This window comes from Bison bison, unplaced genomic scaffold, assembly GCF_000754665.1.
Source record: "Bison bison bison isolate TAMUID 2011002044 unplaced genomic scaffold, Bison_UMD1.0 scf7180017864182, whole genome shotgun sequence".
In the NCBI taxonomy this organism is placed as follows: Eukaryota; Metazoa; Chordata; class Mammalia; order Artiodactyla; family Bovidae; genus Bison; species Bison bison.
This window is the reverse complement of record NW_011494754.1, coordinates 412,152-432,679: the sequence shown is the minus strand read 5'-3', so window position 1 is coordinate 432,679 and position 20,528 is coordinate 412,152. Positions and strand designations below refer to the sequence as shown.

The 20,528-nt window shown below is 39.8% G+C and overlaps 2 protein-coding genes across 18 annotated transcripts in view; one reads left to right on the top strand and one right to left on the bottom strand.

The window, feature by feature from the left end:
• Window positions 1-20,528, bottom strand: part of SLC17A1 (solute carrier family 17 (organic anion transporter), member 1) — a 240,445-nt gene that overhangs the window by 142,694 nt on the left and 77,223 nt on the right. The gene's annotated exons all lie outside the window — the stretch shown is intronic.
• The window catches only part of SLC17A4 (solute carrier family 17, member 4), a 36,306-nt gene continuing 28,368 nt past the window's right edge, over window positions 12,591-20,528 (top strand). For 4 of the 5 annotated variants that reach the window (XM_010843468.1, XM_010843469.1, XM_010843464.1 and 1 more), the window contains exon 1: window positions 12,591-13,321. The gene's annotated coding sequence lies outside the window, so the exon portion shown is untranslated. Of the gene's footprint in view, window positions 13,322-16,914; window positions 17,102-20,528 lie in introns of all 5 variants that reach the window. The other variant, XM_010843466.1, reaches the window with a different exon arrangement.

Below are 20,528 nucleotides of genomic sequence, written 5' to 3'. Positions count from 1 at the left end.
CTACCTGATAAAGAATTCCGAATAACGATAGTGAAATTGATCCAAAATCTTGAAATCAAAATGGAATCACAGATTAATAGCCTGGAGACAAGGATTGAGAAGATGCAAGAAAGGTTTAACAAGGACCTAGAAGAAATAAAAAAGAGTCAATATATAATGAATAATGCAATAAATGAAATCAAAAACACTCTGGAGGCAACAAATAGAAGAATAACAGAGGCAGAAGACAGGATTAGTGAATTAGAAGATAGAATGGTAGAAATAAATGAATCAGAGAGGAAAAAAGAAAAACGAATTAAAAGAAACGAGGACAATCTCAGAGACCTTCAGGACAATATTAAACGCTACAACATTCGAATCATAGGGGTCCCAGAAGAAGAAGACAAAAAGAAAGACCATGAGAAAATACTTGAGGAGATAATAGTTGAAAACTTCCCTAAAATGGGGAAGGAAATAATCACTCAAGTCCAAGAAACCCAGAGAGTCCCAAACAGGATAAACCCAAGGAGAAACACCCAAGACACATATTAATCAAATTAACAAAGATCAAACACAAAGAACAAATTTTAAAAGCAGAAAGGGAAAAACAACAAATAACACGCAAGGGAATTCCCATAAGGTTAACAGCTGATCTTTCAATAGAAACTCTTCAAGCCAGGAGGGAATGGCAAGACATACTTAAAGTGATGAAAGAAAATAACCTACAGCCCAGATTACTGTACCCAGCAAGGATCTCATTCAAATATGAAGGAGAAATCAAAGGTTTACAGACAAGCAAAAGCTGAGAGAATTCAGCTCCACCAAATCAGCTCTCCAACAAATACTAAAGGATATTCTCTAGACAGGAAACACAAAAACGGTGTATAAATTCGAACCCAGAACAATAAAGTAAATGGCAATGGGATCATACTTATCAATAATTACCTTAAACGTAAATGGGTTGAATGCCCCAACCAAAGACAAAGACTGGCTGAATGGATACAAAAACAAGACCCTTACATATGTTGTCTACAAGAGACCCACCTCAAAACAGGGGACACATATAGACTGAAAGTGAAGGGCTGGAAAAAGATTTTCCATGCAAATAGGGACCAAAAGAAAGCAGGAGTAGCAATACTCATATCAGATAAAATAGACTTTAAAACAAAGGCTGTGAAAAGAGACAAAGACGGTCACTATATAATGATCAAAGGATCAATCCAAGAAGAAGATATAACAATTATAAATATATATGCACCCAAGACAGGAGCACCACAATATGTAAGACAAATGCTAACAAGTATGAAAGGAGAAATTAACAATAACACAATAATAGTGGGAGACTTTAATACCCCACTCACACCTATGGATAGATCAACTAAACAGAAAATTAACAAGGAAACACAAACTTTAAACGATACAATAGACCAGTTAGACCTAATTGATATTTATAGGACATTTCATCCCAAAACAATGAATTTCACCTTTTTCTCAAGCACACACGGAACCTTCTCCAGGATAGATCACATCCTGGACCATAAATCTAGCCTTGGTAAATTCAAAAAAAAGAAACCATTCCAAACATCTTTTCTGACCACAATGCAGTAAGATTAGATCTCTGTTCATTTATGTAGCATTCCAAAATAACAAAATTAAAGAATATAAATTAGTACTCACTTCCAGCTGGTGTCCTAGAAGGTCAGTAAACAAGAAACATTCCTTTGACAAAAGACCTTCAAGTGGCTCTGAATAAAGAAAGCCTCTGGCTCTTAGTGAAACAGCCCAACAACCTTACAGTCCTCGAGGCGTACTGCTGCTGCTGCTGCTAAGTCACTTCAGTCGTGTCCGACTCTGTGCGACCCCATAGACGGCAGCCTACCAGGCTCCCCCCGTCCGTACTAGAGGCACCTAATTCTACAACTTCCAGTGTTGCGCGGAAGACTTGACCTCACCATCACAGCTGGACTTGAAGCAAACTTGCTTTAAGTGAAAGTGAAAGTCGCTCAGTGGTGTCCGACTTTTTGTGACCCCATGGGCTGTAGCCTGCCAGGCTCCTCTGTCCATGGAATTCTCCAGGTCTGAATGCGGGGTGTGTATCCATTCCCTTCTCTAGGGGATCTTCCCAACACAAGGATCGAACCCAGGTCTCCCGCGACTGAAGCGAAGTAACACACACATATTCAAATAAAGTTTTCAAACAACCAGATCTGACTGGAGGAATGATTATAGCAGAATATAGGTAAAAGTCCCTGGAGGAGGGCATGGCAACCCACTCCAGTATTCTTGCCCAGAGAATCCTCATAGACAGAGGAGCCTGGCAGGCTACAGTCCACGGGGTCACGGAGTCAGACACGACTGAGCGACTAAGCACAAAGCAGCACAAACATAAGTAGGACTGCCAGTTTGACTCTCTGATTATCCAATGCCTGCCAGACATCAACCAATCAGAACACTAATCTTACCCTATCCCACTAGTCAAGTAGCTAAAATAGCCTGCGAATACTTCCCTCAATCATTTGTTAAGAACTGTTGTTTTTCTGCTGTTTCTATTTTGAAGGTAGGTAGCACAGCAGGTAGGCAAAGGTCTGTTGTATCTTCCTGACTGGAAAGGAGACTCTGATACAAGGGCTGCCAAACAACATGGCAGCTACAAGTCAGGCATCCTCCGGCCTGACTTTTGCACAACCATTGCCCTGGGTGGGCCTTCAGTCCCTGGGGTCTCAGAAGAGGCGGACAGGACTTCTGACTAAACAACACAGCCAATATAACTTCTCTCCTGGACTTTAGTGATTGCTCCAAAAGTGGGGAAGTGGCCTGAGCTGAGCCAATGTTTTCTGAGATTTTCAGCAGCTTGCACATACTTCTTTTTATGAGGGTGTGAGTGAGACTAGGGTGGCTGAGGAAGTGTCTTCTGTCTTTTGGAAAAGATTGAGAAGAACAGTGGAGTGAAGGGGCGCGATAAAAATGAGTTTGGAAATTTGGGGTGAGGAACAGAGAGATCCATTTATATCCAGTCTCAGCAGGTGTGCTTGTTTCAAAGGCTCTTATCTTCTGAAGCGTCCTAGTATACTTAAGGACCAGCCTTCACTTTTGTCTTTTTAAAATGCTATTTCAGTTTGACTTCTGTCACTGCAAGAGACTGTGTTTGACAAATCCAAGCCAAAACTAACTCAGCATAATGAAAATACCACATTTACTAGCATATTGAACAAATAAGTTCATTCTGCCCTTATCTCTGCCCTTCCTTTTCCTGCAGCAACAATACTGATGTCTTTGCTCTTAATTGAAAGAGAAGTGAAAATCGGAGTGGGAGGGAGAGTAGCCAGATGGCCCTGAACCCACTCAAGAGATTTAAAGTGAATCATTGAGGGTGAAAGGAGTCAAGTAGAGTCTGAATGGATGCCTGGCACTCTTAGAATAGTGGGTATTACAAAAAGAAAGAAAGGAAACTCCTCTTGCTTTTGTCTCCAAGCTAAGATTAGAATTCCATAGTGGATGAACAAAGAGAAGGAAAATTCAAGGGGAACTATTTTATTTTCTAATATAAAATAGTGGAGAGTAAGGGTACAGACCCTATAGCCAGGGTCAATGGCAGGAATCTTGACTGCATTCCAAGTAACAAGTCACTTAACCTCTCTGTGAAATAATAGTGATGGTACTTTGTAGATTTGTTGTGAGTGTTAAAGTACATATATATCAAGTGCTTTGAACGTTGACTAATGCATAGCAAGTATTATATAAGTGCTCTCAAAAGGAGCACTGGAAAGGGAGAAAATGGGAGCCTAGGAATTCTATAGTAAAGAGCATGCTCTATCTGTAGGTAACAGGCTGACAGAACTATCTTAACGAAAACCTCAGAAAATCAGTGAAAAACAAGATACTTCAGTTAAGTGGCAAGATAGGGAACTAATACAAAAGTCAATAACATTAATTATAAATTATAACCCGGTGGTGCTAGTGGCCAAGAATCTGCCTGCTAATGTAGGAGAAGTAAGAGATCTCTGGGTAGGGGAGATCTCCATGAGGAGGGCATGGCAACCCATTCCAGTATTCTTGCCTGGAGAATCCCATAGACAGAGGAGCCTGGCGGGCTACAGTCTACAGGGTCACAAAAAGTTAGGCACAACTGAACCAACACATAGCACACAGCACACATAAGTGTCTAGAAGATACAAAAAAGGAGAAGACCGAATTTTCAAAAGATACAAAACATGTGAAATGTCTACAGTAAACTTAATAAGAAAACTAAGTATTCCTAAAAGAACCAAAAGTAGAGTTAAATAAGCATGAAGGCATCCTATACTTGTGGACAGGATGATATGACATCCTAAAGATGTCAAATTCAGTATAATCCTATTTATTCAACAAACTGAAAGTTCACAGGGGAGAAAAAGGCAAATTACCCCTAAATACATGAGAAGATATTCATTTATAATCAAAATAAAGGACAAATTAAAATTATTGGGTTAGCCAAAATGTTCATTTGGATTTTTTCCATAACAGCTTACAGAAAAACCTGAACGAACTTTTTGGCCAATCCAATACACTGAGATGTATCAATTCTTGCCTATCAGATGTTAAAAAATCCTACAGCCTTCCCAGCTGACAATACTAAGGAGAAATGGGCACACCTGTACATTGCTGGTGGGAATGTAAAATGATACAGTTATTTATGCTGAGAAATTTCAGTTAGATCTAATCAAGTAACATATGCCTTAACCTTGGACCCAGGATTTTCACTTCTAAGAATCTACCTTGAAAATATGATTCTCTATATATGAATTAACAAAAATGTACAAAGCTGTTCAGGCAGCATTATTTGCAATATTTTATAAAGTGGAAATAATGTAAATGTACACTTACAGGGGAAAGGTTGAATAATTTCCAAGACACACTCACACCAGAGCACCTGGAAATGAATGAGAATCATCTTCAGGTCCTGGTAGGGAAAGAGCTCCATGACATACTGTAAGGTGAAGAAAGAAATGTAGAAAAATTGCACATTGACTGTTACTTTGGGGTAAAAGGAGGGAAATTTTGAACCATGTTCATGATTCACAGGTTCAAGAAATAAAATTACATCAAGAGGAAAATAAATTCTGAAAACAGACTGATATGCATGAAGCCAGGAATGGAACCCACGTCTCCTACATTAAAGGCAGACTCCTTACTCACTGAGCCAATGGGGAAGATTATGAATGAAGTTCACAATACCATATTGGTAACATGAACACATAACGGTTCAGTCTGAACACAGTTCTCTGATGATACATTCTTAATGGGATGTCTTCTATTTCTGTCAGAAATTAAAAAAAAATAATAAAACAAATAAAAAAAATTTAAATCCCCAGTTTTGTAAACTAATAGAAAAATGAAGCAACTTCTATGAGGTTCTGTGAGCCAGCATTACTCTGAAACCAAAACTAGATAAACATGTTAAGTCACTTCAGTCGTGTCTGACTCTGTGTGACCCCATAGACGGCAGCCCACCAGGCTCTGCCGTCCCTGGGATTCTCCAGGCAAGAACACTGGAGTGGGTTGCCATTTCCTTCTCCAATGCATGAAAGTGAGAAGTGAAACTGAAGTCGCTCAGTCGTGCCAACTCTTAGTGACCCCATGGGCTGCAGCCCACCAGGCTCCTCCATCCATGGGATTTTCCAGGCAAGAGTGCTGCAGTGGGGTGCCATTGCCTTCTCCATGACAAACATAGCACAGGTAAACTCAAAGCTAATATCAGTTGCTCAAGTAGACACAAAAGTCCTAAAGAGAATAATGTAAAATCCATGCAAGTAGTTTATTAAGGAAAAATAACATCATGAAGCTAGGTGGTTGAACCTTGGAGTGCCAGTATACTTAAGGATTTAAAATGTCTTTCACCTACTGATTAAACAGGGGCTACAGTTGACTCATTAGAAAAGACCCTGATGGTGGGAGGGATTGGGGGCAGGAGGAGAAGGGGACGACAGAGGATGAGATGGCTGGATGGCATCACCGACTCAATGGACTTGAGTCTGAGTGAACTCCAGGAGTTGGTGATGGACAGGGAGGCCTGGCGTGCTGCGATCCATGGGGTTGCAAAGAGTTGGGCACGACTGAGCGACTAAACTGAACTGAACAGAACATCTGGTGGTTCAATGGTAAAGAATCTGCCTGCCAATGCAAGAGATGTGGGTTCAATCCCTGGGTTGGGAAGATCCCCTGGAAAAGGAAATGGCAACCCACTCCAGTATTCTTGCCTGGGAGATTCCATGGACAGAGAAGCCTGATGGGCTACAGTCTATGTGGTTGTAAAGAGTCAGACATGACTTAGCTACTAAAAACAAAACAAAACATTCACATGCAAATGATAACTGCTTTTAGCCCCCAGGAATTGGTGGCAAATCAGACAATGTTTCAAGGAATTTATGGATATGGAAATGAACAAATGAATAATTTTAGAAAAATCATATACACTTAAAAAAATTATTACTACAGCAGATAATGTGTATAAAAAGTGTATGAGAGCTACTGGGTTGAGAGTCTGGTTCAACTGGGAGAGGAAGGTAAAGAAAAGTTTTCTAAGGAGAAGGTTATTTAAGCCAGACCTTGATGAGGGAATCACTAAATGCCATACAGAGGAAAGGGCAAGACCCATTGAAGGAGACAGGAAAGCATCATCAAAGGCATTGCGGTGTGGCCAGAATGGTTTCTTTGAGTAATAAAGAATCTGATATGACTAGAGATCATAGACATGCAGTGGGAAGATTTGACTGGATGGCAGCTTGGGGATGGTTGACACAAATTTTTGTGCATGCTTGTGCTAAGTCGCTTCAGTTGTGTCTGACTCTGCGACCCTGTGAACTGTAGGAGAAAAGAACCTCTAATCAAAAGTGTAGATGTTCAAAGCTTCTGAGTATGAGCGTGAAATAGTCAGATTTGTGAATTATTGAGAGACTGCTTGTATCAATAAGATGGATTATAGTGGAAAGATTGGGAACTATGAGGAAACAAAGCTAATGTGTTTGCTTGAGCCAGATACTAGGGGTTCTCTTAAGCATTCAACTTTGTCCCTAATCCCTACAAGTTATCACTCATAGAGCCAGTGTTGTGATAGATTAAGTTCCAATGTGAGCAAACTTGCTTGCAAGGGTCAACCATTAAATTTTGGAAAATTTTGCAAACTGGTTGTTAAATAAGAAACACCATTATTAAAAATTAAATTTTATAAAACTACAATTAAATAAATTTAGAACAGGTAAAAATACACATCAATTTCTAATTATTTGCCAATGTTTACTATTAACTATGTTCTTGAGGCTATTTTCATCAATTCTACGTGAATGATAGAAATGCTATTTAATGACTTGCTATTGTGCTTTTCTTCTCAATTCTGATTTCACAGACATGCTGGTAGCTGGAAATCAGCCTGGTGGAATTTTTTACACCATGGAAATCAACAAATGCTATAAGGCAGGACTTTACCTATTGCTTTCTTGATTACCTAGATTTAAGAATGTCCTAGAGAACATGTGAATTAAAAGTGTGATATATCTGTAGCTATTGCACTGTAAAGAGCCCCAAATATTAAGGAAATATTTTCCCAGTGTTCAGAATCTATTATCTGATTCAGCAAAATAATCACTCATATCACTGACATCTGAGCAACATTCTGACATAGTTTTTTCTTGGCAGAAAAAAAAAAATCAACATTTATGTTAGGACTGTATTCATTAGTCAATAGTATGAGTGACTTCTGTGATGAAATGGATAGTAATCAAGCAGTTCTTTGTAGTCTGATTTTATGATACTATTGTTGGTAATGAAATTATAAAAATGGATATTTTGTATGAAATAGCAATTCTTTCAAAATGATAGGTCTAATCTGAAACTCAAAGAGACATTTTAGCTTAAAATTTATTTCTAAAACTGTATAAAAATAGCTAACAGAATTTCATACATTAACCCTTGAGCAGTGTCAAGAGTTTTATTAACACATATGTGTATGTGTATATGTGCTTAGTCACTCAGTTGTATCCAACTCTTTTGCAACCCCATGGACTGTAGTTGGCCAGGCTCCTCTCTCCATGGGATTTTCCAGGTATGAATACTGGAGTGGGTTGCCATGCCTTCTTCCAGGGACATTTACCAACACATCACTGTCTATAACCCATACTCCATACATTTGAGATAGGTTCCTAAATGAAATAAATGTATAGAGGACAATGAAAGGCAAAGGAATACTTCATTCACTTGTTCTGTAGCCTCAAATCCTAGCTGAGGTGTGAGGCCAGATAATGGGAAAGACCGTTTTCCGTGCACTAAAGAAAATAGGAAGTCAAACATGCTCATTTTCCTCATTTTAAAATTGGAGGCTTGTTCTCAGCCTCCTGATCCTTCTACCTCAGATTTGTAGAGTAACAATCATCAAATAATAAAAGAAGATGATCTGGCCTCTTTTCAGAAAATCTGGGAAAGTTCTAAAAGCCAAAACACTTGGGCACTATTGAGGTATTGGTATTTCTCTTGAGCTACTATTCTATTTGAAAAATTGCCTTTCATATTCCATCCAATTAACAAATCCTTGGAGGCTTTCTAGAAACAGTGTCATTCTATGAGATGCTTCAGAAGTATTAAAGGACATGCTTGGAGATAACTTCTTTAAGTCAAGACGTGGGTAGCCATTCTCTTCTCCAGGGGATCTTCCCCACAGGGATCAAACCCAGGTCTCCTGCATTGCAGGCAGATTCTTTACTGTCTGAGCCACCAGGGAAGCCTGGATAATAAAGAGAATTAACTCTTGTCTACCTGGTGGGCTTGAATGTTTACCACAGCTGCAAATAATAAATTCAACAAAAAGTACATCATGTCCTATCCAGTGAACTGTGTGATTCAGAGCCATGAGCATATAAACCAGAAAAACATAGTTAATTACAGCTATTATTTTGGAAAGTTAGTTGCTCTGAAAATACTTTGGTTTCTGATGATCTTTAATTAGCTTATCTGCAGCTGGAGTCCTTGATGACTGCCTCAAAGGGTTCCTCCCCCCAATCCAAGGATGATTCAATACTGGGACATCCATAAAGGTGATTCACCGAATTAGTAAGTTAATACTGATAAAGCATTGTGTTCATAACAAAGGTTACCAAAAATGCACTTGAAAATACTACAGTTACTCTTCAGTTAAAAACTTTTAGTAAGCTGAAGCTAACGGGATAAATTCTAAAAACTGTTGAATGAATACATCCCCAAAGAAAGCCCAGCATGTCCAGTAGTGAAATAATAGTTTTACTGTCATTTGAGTCAGGAACTTGCCCCTAAAAGTTCTTATCACCAACACTATCTTATCGTGGAATATTAGACAAAGACAGTAAGCACATAATTTAACCATGGTCAACTCTAAGCCAATTTCAGACTTTTGGATGACTTCATTGAAGGTCTAGTGTGGCTGCCAGCTTCTAAGATGGCACTCCATCACCTCTGCCTCCTAGTACTGGCACCCTTGTGCAGCCCTGCCCCCACATTATACAAGGGTTAGTCTATGGGATGCAGAAAACACAAAACAGCAGAAGTTAGAGTGTGTCACTTTGGAGATTAGGTTGTAATAGATAAAGGAGTTTCTTTTAGTCACAAAGTAGAAAAAAGAGAATCAATGGAGCTACTTATTGATTCCTAGCAATAGATTGCCAATAAAAAGATACACTTTCTTTTACAAATTCACAGTACCCTAAAAAGAATCTTTGATTTGAATGGGGCCTCCCAAAGCTATTCACCAAAAATATCACCAGTGGAGAAACACCTCTATGCCTCTAACCCCTTGAAGCACTTCCCCACCTCCCCTCCTCCGCTGGTAACCACTGGTTTGTTCTCTGCCTCATCTGTGAGTCTGTTTCTTTTTTGCATGAAAAGACATTGCTAAGCATTAGGGAAACACAAATCAAAATGACAATGAGATATCACCTCATACCTGTCAGAATGGCTGTCATCAAAAAGACCACACAAATATCAAGTGTTGGCAAGAATGAGGAGAAAAGGGAACCTTAGTACATGGTTGGAAGGAATGTAAACTGGTACAACCACAATGGAAAACAGCATGTGGATTATTTTGAATTAAAGTGACCTGAGAAATCACCAGTGGAAAAAGATAATTTAAAAACCTACTCTCATCTCCTGCTTTCCCCCTAAAAGTGGAAAATAAATCTTCCATGTGAAGTCACCCTGTACCAGGAGGGTAGAATATATCACCAGACTTAGAGAATTCAAGACTAAGAAAGCTATATAAACAAATTTTGTTACTTCTTCATTAGTCAGCTGCCCCAAGTACAAGCCTCTCTGTTTTGTTACATCTTCACAAATAATTGTTTCTCTGTTTAAAAATTATATACTATAAACAACCTGTTCTGATCACTTTGGGGTCCCATTGCTATGAGAATCCACTGAGAATTAGATTTTTTTTTCCTCCTGTTAATCTTGTGTCAATTTAATCATTAGACGAGTTGAAAGAACTCAAGAGGGATAGAGGGAAATTTCCTCCTACCTGACAGAGCTAACAACAAATCCCCCATCCCAAAAAAGTATTTTAAATTCAAAATTTGCTAAAAAGGCATAATTAACACTTATTTTACATTTAAAAATTGCTTACTAAAATAAGACAAATACGATTCCTAACATATGTGCCTAGTATATCTCAACCTAAAGCCCAATATCATGTTTGATGGTGAAATATCAGTACCATTCCCCAGAGAGTCAGGAACGTGACAAAGAATCTTTGTATCACCATCATTATTATTGATGACATTTGTGACATACTTAGGAATATTCATCAAGGAATTTTCCAAAGAGTTGATTTATTGCATTGTGTTTAGAGGAACATCTAAAGAGAGAAATGAAAACAGATACATTACTGTACTGTGTATTACTGTGAAAAAAAAAAAAAGCTCCTTTTTAACTACGAGGCTATAAAGTAAAACAATGTAATCCATACATCTACACCATCAAAAGCTACAGAGATTTGGGACAAACAACAAAAATACACAGTGATATTGTGAAGAAAAGTCTAAAGCTTTCTAAGAGGATTAACATGTGATTAGAAATAGCTAAGAATATAATAGCTAAGAGTAAACTTAGGCGAATCAATTGTCCCTTGAATTAAGCACATGTGCCTTCCATGTGTGTGTGCATGTGTGTGTGTGTGTGTCTGTCTGTCTGTCTATCTGTCTGTCTGTCTGTCTCTGTGTATGGCAGCTGCAGACTTCTTTTTCCCAAAAAGAGGCAAAGAGATTCTAGGAAATGTAAACAGAAAACTGAACCTCAAATTATCCCAAAATACATTTCATTTCTATATATGTAAAAAATATAACAATATGATGAAACCAATGAAAACAACATGCTCAAAATTGTTTAGATTTGACCTGTTTCATATATTATTAATAAATATTAGAAAGCAACTCTGGGAGAACATTAATCATTAGCACACAAGGATAATCTATGATCCCAATGATTCAATATTTAGTAAATATATTAATATAAAAAGATAAATCTATGGTTGTACCACTAGATCTAATTAGGAGAGAAAAACCACACAGTTACCTGAAATAGGAAACTTTAGTATAAAGAATGAATTCAGGGAACTGGAGTAAGGACTCAGGGACTGGCTAATAGGAAGCAAAAATAACCAAAGAGTGGAGGACCAGCAGAGATAAGGCTTCCCTGGTGGCTCAGTGGTAAGGAATCCGCCTGCTAATACAGGAGATGTGGGTTTGATCCCTGGGTTGGAAAGATCCCCTCGAGAAGGAAATGCCAACCCATTCCAGTATTCTTGCCTGGGAAATTCCATGGACAGAGGAGTCTTGTGGGCTAATGTTCAAGAGGTCGCAAAAGAGTTGGACATGACTTAGCAAGTAAACAACTAAGATCATGGCATCTGGTCCCATCATTTCATGGCAAACAGACTGGGAAACAATGGAAACAGTGACAGACTTTATTTTTGGGGGCTCCCAAATCACTGCAGATGGTGACTGTAGCCATGAAGTTAAAAGATGCTTGCTCCTTGGAAAAAAAGCTATGAACAACCTAGACAGCTTATTAAAAAGCAGAGACATTACTTTGCAACAAAGGTCCGTCTAGTCAAGGCTATGGTTTTTCCAGTAGTCATGTATGGATGTGAGAGTTGGAGTGTGAAGAAAGCTGAGCACCGAAGAATTGATGCTTTTGAACTATGGTGTTGGAGAAGACTCTTGAGAGTCCCTTGGACTGCAAGGAGATCCAACCAGTCCATCCTGAAGGAGATCAGTCCTGGGTGTTCATTGGAAGGACTGATGCTGAAGCTGAAACTCCAATACTTTGGCCACCTGATGCAAAGAACTGACTCATGAAAAGACCCTGATGCTGGGAAAGATTGAAGGCAGGAGGAGAAGGGGACAACAGAGGATGAGATGGTTGGATGGCATCACTGACTTGATGGACATGAATCTGAGTAAGCTCTGGGAGTTGATGATGGACAGGGAAGCCTGGCATGCTGCAGTCCATGAGGTCGCAAAGAGTTGGACATGACTGAGCGACTGAACTGAACTGATGGAGTATAATCTATAAAATATTGAATTACTATGTTGTACATTTGAAATTAATATAGTATTGTAAATCAAATATAGTTCAGTTTAAAGAGAGAGAGAGAATCAGAGATGAGCAGACGGACAAGCATGCCTGAGTCTTATGAAATGTTTTGTTACAAAAGGGAGCAGATTCTTGATGCATGACAGAAAACCAAGAAATTCTGTAAAACAATTATTCTTCAATTGAAAAATTAAATTTAAAAAAAGGGAGAAGAATCACATGGTGTCTATTTTCACAGAAAACTCAGTGGCTTTGTGCAAATAGATATAATCCGAAAACCACAAAAATCATTAAAGTTAAGCAAAATATATTAAGTTTCTACTCTGGAGAGCCTAGTTGTATTAAACAAGAGGGTGACAGAGGGAGGGCTTAAAAGGGACAAGACATAGCCCTTCTCATGAAGAATATAATAACCCTGAGCCACCCCATAAGGCACCAGTGCTTAAACAAGGAGCATGGGCTGTCAGGCTCCTATATAAGGAGGAGCATCCATTCCAAATGGAAGATCAGGGATGATGGTGGTGGCCTCTTCTGGGCCTGAAGCATGAGCAGGATTTAATGAGCTCGATCTACTTGTCAGTGAGACAATGAAAGTAAAGTTAAAATTAAACCATTATGCCAATAAACTCCCGTGTGGTAACACAGGGGCTAAAGGTTTAGGGTAATCATTTATCTCCTAGAGACTAGGAAATTTGGGAATGTTTAGAGAAATCGATTTGAATGGAATGAGGATCCTGTAGTCCACCTCCCTCCGGTGAGCCTTCCATCTTTTGTTCTTTAATATTCTGCTTTTGAGATGATGAGAATGGGTTTTCCCATAGAGAGCTGCTTGGTTTGCTGTTTTGGGGGTGGGGAAGAGACTTTTCCTGAGATAATTCTGAAAAGTGAGAAAGAAACCAGGGTCCCAGAACTCTAGGGAGTAAAACTCTGGGAATAAAATTATCCAAAAGGATGGCTACAGAGACCTGGAGGCAAATCAATAATTTAAAATTATACTTTTTAGAGTTAATATCACCCATTTATTGGAATTAGACTAGATAGCCTGTAGTTTAAGATTCCTAAACTGGGCTTGTTTTTATGGGATGCATTAATTAAAAAAAAATCAGTCATATCTATAGTGAGACAATAAATGTAAATTCTGGCAGAGGGAGATTTTCATAGGGGCTAACAGATCAAATAACCAAAACAGATTTGACCTTTCCAATTAATTTATGCATGGGGGAAAAGTAAAACAAAATGAAATCCCACAATGCTTTGGGAAGTAGGTAATGAGTGAAGAGTTTGGGGCAGAGAACTTTAATTTGGGGCCTATGAATAAGAGCCATGAACTGTTCTTATATATAGGAAATGCTCAGTGCGGAGACCAGACAAAGATAACATTTGTGCTATTAATAGCTCTGCCTGGTACCTTAAGGAAAAGTCTCATTCTACAGTGAACTAATCAATGGCAGATGACCAGGATATATTTAATGCAAAGGTAATAGACACAGAAACAGTCTTGGCCAGAGAAAGTGATAGGAAATTGATACAGGAATGAATGGCCCAATTTTTTTGCTGGTTCTTCCTCATTTCCTGGTCTCCAAGTAAATAGATAAGGCAAATTTATATTTCTACTTGAGCCCTCTGTCCTGAACTACCGACTCATAGACACAATGCCTATTTGGCAGTCTTCCCTTCTGGATCAAACAGTCAACTCAAACCCAACATGTCCAAAATGAAACTCCTGTTTTTCTTCTGGAAACTTGCTCTCCTCTTGCTTATCTCCCCACTGCCACTGAGTGCACAGCACCATTCACTCACTCACTCAAGCCATAACTCTAGAAGTCTCCAAAAAAAATCTCCCCTTTTCCTGATCCCCCTATCCACCTCATGAGCAGTTCTTCTTGACTCTAGCTACAAAACAGATCCCCACGACAGCCCAGCCCGGATACCATTAACTCTTGAATAGGTAGCTATGACAGCCTCTTCTCAAGTCTCTTGGTTCCCAGTCTTGACCCTTGTAGACCATGCCCCCCTACAGCAGCCAAGGCAAATCCAGTCCCCTTACCTACTCACAGGACCCCACGTGGTGTGTCCTTGACCACCACTTTGATCTCATCTCCCACCGTTGACCTTCTCACTCACTCTGCCCTGGTCATGTTGGACAAACTTGCTTTGTTTCTTTGCCTGGCATGCCCTTGCTCAGAGCTGCCTCTTTCTCACCATTCCCATTTCAGCTTGGATATAACTTCCTCACACAACCAGGTAAAGTAGTTAGATTTGGCCAAGTGACGCTGGTTACTAAGTTGTTGTCAGTGCTACTGTCATTATCTTCATAGCAAATGTCATTCTTACTTCTTTCATTTTGTGCCTCTCCTGGAGACTTTGCTGGAGTTAACAAGGCAGTGGAAATTGGGACAAAGCAGATACAGGGTAAGGGATGCAGGTGTGGACAATATGCTGACATCATTGCTGGTTACCAGAAAAACTAGTAAGCACTTCTGTAACAATAAGTATGGAGAGGGGAAGTTTAATGCAAACTAAGTCCTTCAGTCATAAATGCAAGAGAAAGAGCTAAGGTAGCAAAATATTCGATTTATTGGTTCAACAAATATTTACGGGATCAATGAACTAGTGGTCAGTGAACTTTCAGGTGCTGGTACACTAGAAGAGTCCTGCGAGGTATTATCATTATTTAATCACTAAGCCATGTCTGATTCTTCTGTGACCCCATGGGCTGTAGCCAGCCAGGCTCCTCTGTCCATGGGATCTCCCAGGCAGGAGTACTGGAGCGGGTTACCATTTCTTCCTCCAGGGGATCTTCCTGACCCAGGAGTCAAACCTGAGTCTTCTGCATTGGCAGGCGGATTCTTTACCACTGAGCCACCTGAGAAGCTCCCTGATAGGTATAACCTTTAGGAAAACACGTTACTCTGAATGCTATGTCTTCGAACTAATTGCCCTAAGGGGTAGACAGGCATGATAAATTACTGTTATATCGGGATATTCAGTCCCTTCTTGTGACAGGTTTCTTGTCAGTTATAAGGCCCACTCTATTTTGCCAATGAGCAATGATTTGAATTCCAATTCAACTTTCAGTTTGTTTCTGATTTCAATATGGACTGGAGGGCTCCTTGGTCTATAATCTCTGTGTTTTAAAATGATGTAATGAGTTGCCAGTCCAGGTTCGATGCACGATACTGGATGCTTGGGGCTGGTGCACTGGGACGACCCAAAGGGAGGGTATGGGGAGGGAGGAGGGAGGAGGGTTCAGGATGGGGAACACAGGTATACCTGTGGCAGATTCATTTCGATATTTGGCAAAACTAATACAATATTGTAAAGTTTAAAAATAAAATAAAATTAAAAAAAAGAAAAAAATGATGTAATGAGGCAACTGTTGTATTAATTAATCGCTACCCACTATAGTTGTGATGTGCACAACACAGACATTATGCAATGTTTCTATTTACACTTAAAAACAATATCATCAAAGAATCAGATATATCCATGCTCTTATGTTAATTAAAGTAGTACTCCATAGAGAGAAATTAGAAATTTTATTTTACAAGCAACTCCTGCCCTGCCCTCACTTCCCTTTACCTCTGCTCAACTCCATAACTTTTCTGATCATTTTCAGAGAGTGAAAAAGCCATTGGTTATTTTCAGCCTCCAAATAATCTCATGTGATAATTCATGGCTCCAGTCTGATGAAAAGCATGCAACTCCCAAATTTTATCTAGAAGCAGAACTTCTCCTCATCTCCAGCTTGGGTCTGGTTGGGGAGGGTGGTGGTGGAAGATTTGGTTTAGCTTCTCATTCCCTTTCTCTGTCAACTCCTCTTGCCCCTCCTGGTAACTGAGGCTGCTGATCCATTTCAGGCTGGTAGTTAGGGTGGTCAGTAAAAGGCAGGAAGTATGGTTGTTCCCTGGACTCTTAAGATCTGGCATTGTGGCTCTCTAGGCTTGGGTGGATGTTCAGCATTACTCTTCTGGAGAGTTCCCTGCTGGGGACACCCATCAGTCTCTCCCTTGCCCTCTGCTCAGCCCTTACTGTTCCTCCCTCAGCCGTTGGGCATCCGGCACTCCATCTCACCTTTTGGGGAGTCATGTGGTCCCTCAAGACAGTTCTCTTGGCAGGATTTTAAAAGGCTATAACCTGGACCTCTCTAGTCATTCACATCTGGCTCAGAAGGAACCTGCATGTGTCTGTCCAGGCATCCTTGCACCTGCTGCTGTGGGAAGTCTTACAACCCTCCGATGTGCTGTGGGCCCTTCCTCTGCCCTGCAGCCTCAGGCCATGAGTTGGCGCCCCACGGCTTTAGAGTCTGAGGTCTGTGTTACTCATCAGTTTCCTCCTCTCTCTCAGGCACACATAGTGGGGCACACACACACAACCTCCAGGGGACAGAAGTCAAGCTCTGGACGACCCCGTTGCAGGCAGCCAATATTGTTTGCCTTGGAGTAAGGGGCGGCATCCACCTGCTCTCTTTCATGAAGTCAGGGTGAATAAGTGACGCGCATACCAGCAACTTCCTCTAAAGAAGCTTTCTCAGGTTTGTCTCAGTTTGTGCCCTTGAAGTGAGTGCAGCAGCCTCCTCCTTCTCAAGTCTCTCCCATCACTTTAGAATAAAGGCAACACTTATTGTTTTCCTCTCAGAATAGGATATGTTCAGTCAAATTGGAATCAGGACTATGTGAATAGCCATTGACACACATTATCATGCACGAACATGGGTGCACATGGTTTTTGAAGGTGTCAGAATGAAAGATTCTGACACTTCAAACACTGCGACCTCAGTTTTTGTGAGAGTTTTTTGTTATTGCGGTTTTAAATGTATTTTTAACCATAGTAATAACTCACAAATACATTACTGTTGTAATACATTTAAACACCATGCTATGTGCTAAGACGCTTCAGTCGTGTCCAACTCTTTGCCATGGACTGTAGCCCACCAGGCTCCTCTGTCCATGGGATTCTCCAGGAAGAATACTGGAGTGGGTTGCCATTATAGATAGATTTAAATTTCCATGTGGCCATTCCTCCCAAGGCAATGGTCCTCTTCATTCCCTTATATATATTCATAGATGACCCATGTTACCAGATTCATGCATCTTAACTTTAAAACCAGGACTCAGGACAATGTAGATGAGAGCTGTCACTGTCTCAGTGTTGTAGGTTTCTTTTCATCATTTTCTATTCACTTGCAAATACATAAGTTACATAATGGGATATTATGTATACATATGTTATACTTACGTAAATTTTACTATACTATACAGCAATCAAAAGGAATCCATTGAATCTACATTAAAAAGCATATAAAAAATTAAAAGATGGAAAAGTTGTAGAATCTTATACTTAATATTTTACAAACATATTTTTTTTCACCTAATACGTCTTTTAAATTTTTACATGCTTTTAAAGGGCTTCCCTGGTGGCTCAGACAGTAAAGAATCTGCCTGCAATGCAGGAGACCTGGGTTCAATCTCTGGGTTGGGAAGATCCACTGCAGAAGGGAATGATAACCCACTCCAGTACTCTTGCCTGGGGAATTCCATGGACAGAGGAGGCTGATGGGCCACAGTCCATGGGGTCACAAAGACAGATCTAGTGAATTCCTTTGACTGCTATATAGTATTCTAAAGTTTACATATACTTCACTTAATTTAACTATTAATGATCATTGATTATTGTCTCTGATTTTTTACTTTTACAAATATTGCTACAAGGGGTGTCTTGGGACATACTCTGTGTGGCTGTGCAGACACCATGAAGCAGCGGTATCAGATGGAAGGGATGAAATTTGACCACTATAAACAATAGCTTATTTATTCACACTTTTGCCTAAACTTGGTGATAAAAGTCTTCTAAATATTTATGAAAGTTGATGGGTAATAAATAGAATGATATTGTTCTTTGACATCCATGTCCTTCCTTTATAATAAAGGCAGAGTGCATTTACCCCATTTGTTGTTCATCTGTATTTGTCTACTGTTGTGATAGTTACCTGTTCTTCACCTATTTTCCTGTATTTTGTCTTTTTTATATTATCTTGAAAATGTTTAAAAAAAAAAACCACCACTCCTCTATCTGATATCATACTGAAATGGATTTCTTCCCTTTTGTCAATGACCTTTAATGGCAGCTATTATTATAAATAAAGCTTGTGTTTTGTATCTGACAGTGTCCTTCTGATATGTCTAGGTATAAATTTCATCTCATTGGCTTGAGACTCATTGTGATTCTTGAATCTGAGAAATATCATGTTTCATCTGTTCTGAATGAGTCTGATTCATTATTTCTTAAAGTATTGCCTCTCTCCAATTCTCTTTTTCTCCTCTTAGAATTCTTATTCAATGTATACTGGACCTTTTCACTCCATTTTCCAGGTCTGTTAACTTTGCTATCATACCTCATCATCTTACTCAGCCTTATTTGATAAAATTTACTTAGCTCTACCTTGTATTTCTCTAATTCTTTCATTAGCTATGTCTAGTCAGCTAGTTTCCAATCACAGTGTCTAAATTTGTCTTTTGTATTTCAAGCAGTATCCTTCTTAAATCTGCCTATTCTTTTGTTATCTTCTTATATTTTATTTCTTCAGTTATTTTCAGTTCAGTTCAGTTGCTCAGTCATGTCTGACTCTTTGTGACCCCATGGACTGCAGCACACTAAGTTTCCCTGTCCATCACCAACTACTGGAGCTTGCTCAAACTCATGTCCATCGAGTTGGTGATGCCATCCAACCATCTCATCCTCTGTCATCCCTGTCTCCTCCTGCCTTCAATCTTTCCCAGCATCAGGGTCTTTTTCAATGAGTCAGTTCTTTGCATCAGGTGGCCAAAGTACTGTAGTTATTTAAAGGATGCTTATAGAATGTGTTTATCAGTGCAGGCTATTTTTTTGGAAGTTCTCAGCAGTTTAATCATGCTATGTGCTGAGTCTGAGGATTTGCCTTGGATGATCACTTCTATGAGTGTTTATAATTTTGGATCTTGAATTCATATTAAGTAGAGCTTCATCTTCAGTAATTCTGTGTGATCTGTGTTGAGCAAATCAGCCTAGGCCCAATTCTTCTTACTTCAGTTTTTCAGCTGAGCAAGAGTTCTCAGTTAGGACAATGTGAATTCCAAACTCCAACTTCCCAAAACATAGTTATGAATTTTTGTAACTTTCAGGAGAGGCTCAGGACAATGCACATGAGAGCTGTCACTGTCTCACTTGCTGCAAAGGGCAGAGCCTCTAACTCAGTTTTGAATTCCCTTGAGGTTTCTGGCTCTATGTCAAGATCTCTATTAAAGTTGCCTTCCTGGCATGAGTCTGAGGTTTCATCCTCCATTCCCTACAAGGACCTGACAAGCCCCTGACAAAAACTGATGCTTTGTCCCCAGGCCCAAGGTTTCTGAAGAGTAAGCTCATTCCTCTAATTTTTCATTACATCCATGGAGATATCTCATACTATCTTTGAATATATGTATTTAAAAGATGCTTTCTCAGGACTTCCCTGTTGATCCAATAGTAAAGAATCTGCCAGCCAACACAGGGGACATAGGTTCGATCCCTGGCCTAGGAAGATCTCATGTGCCACAGGGCAACTAAGCCTGTACACCACCACTACTGAGACCATGTGCCCTAGAGCCCATGCTGTGCCACAAGAGAAGCCACTGCAATGAGAAGCCCGAGCACTGAGAAAGCCCATGCACAGCAGTGAAGACCCAGCACAGCCAAGAATCAATAAATAAATAGTAAAAAAGATGTTTGCCAGATTCTATCTTGTATCAGTTCAGTTCAGTTCCGTTGCTCAGTTGTGTCTGACTCTTTGCGACACTATGAATCGCAGCATACCAAGCCTTCCTGTCCATCAACAACTCCCAGAGTCTACCCAAACTCATGTCCATAGAGTCGGTGATGCCATCCAGCCATCTCATCCTCTGTTGTCCCCTTCTCCTCCTGCCCCCAATCCCTCCCAGCATCAGGGT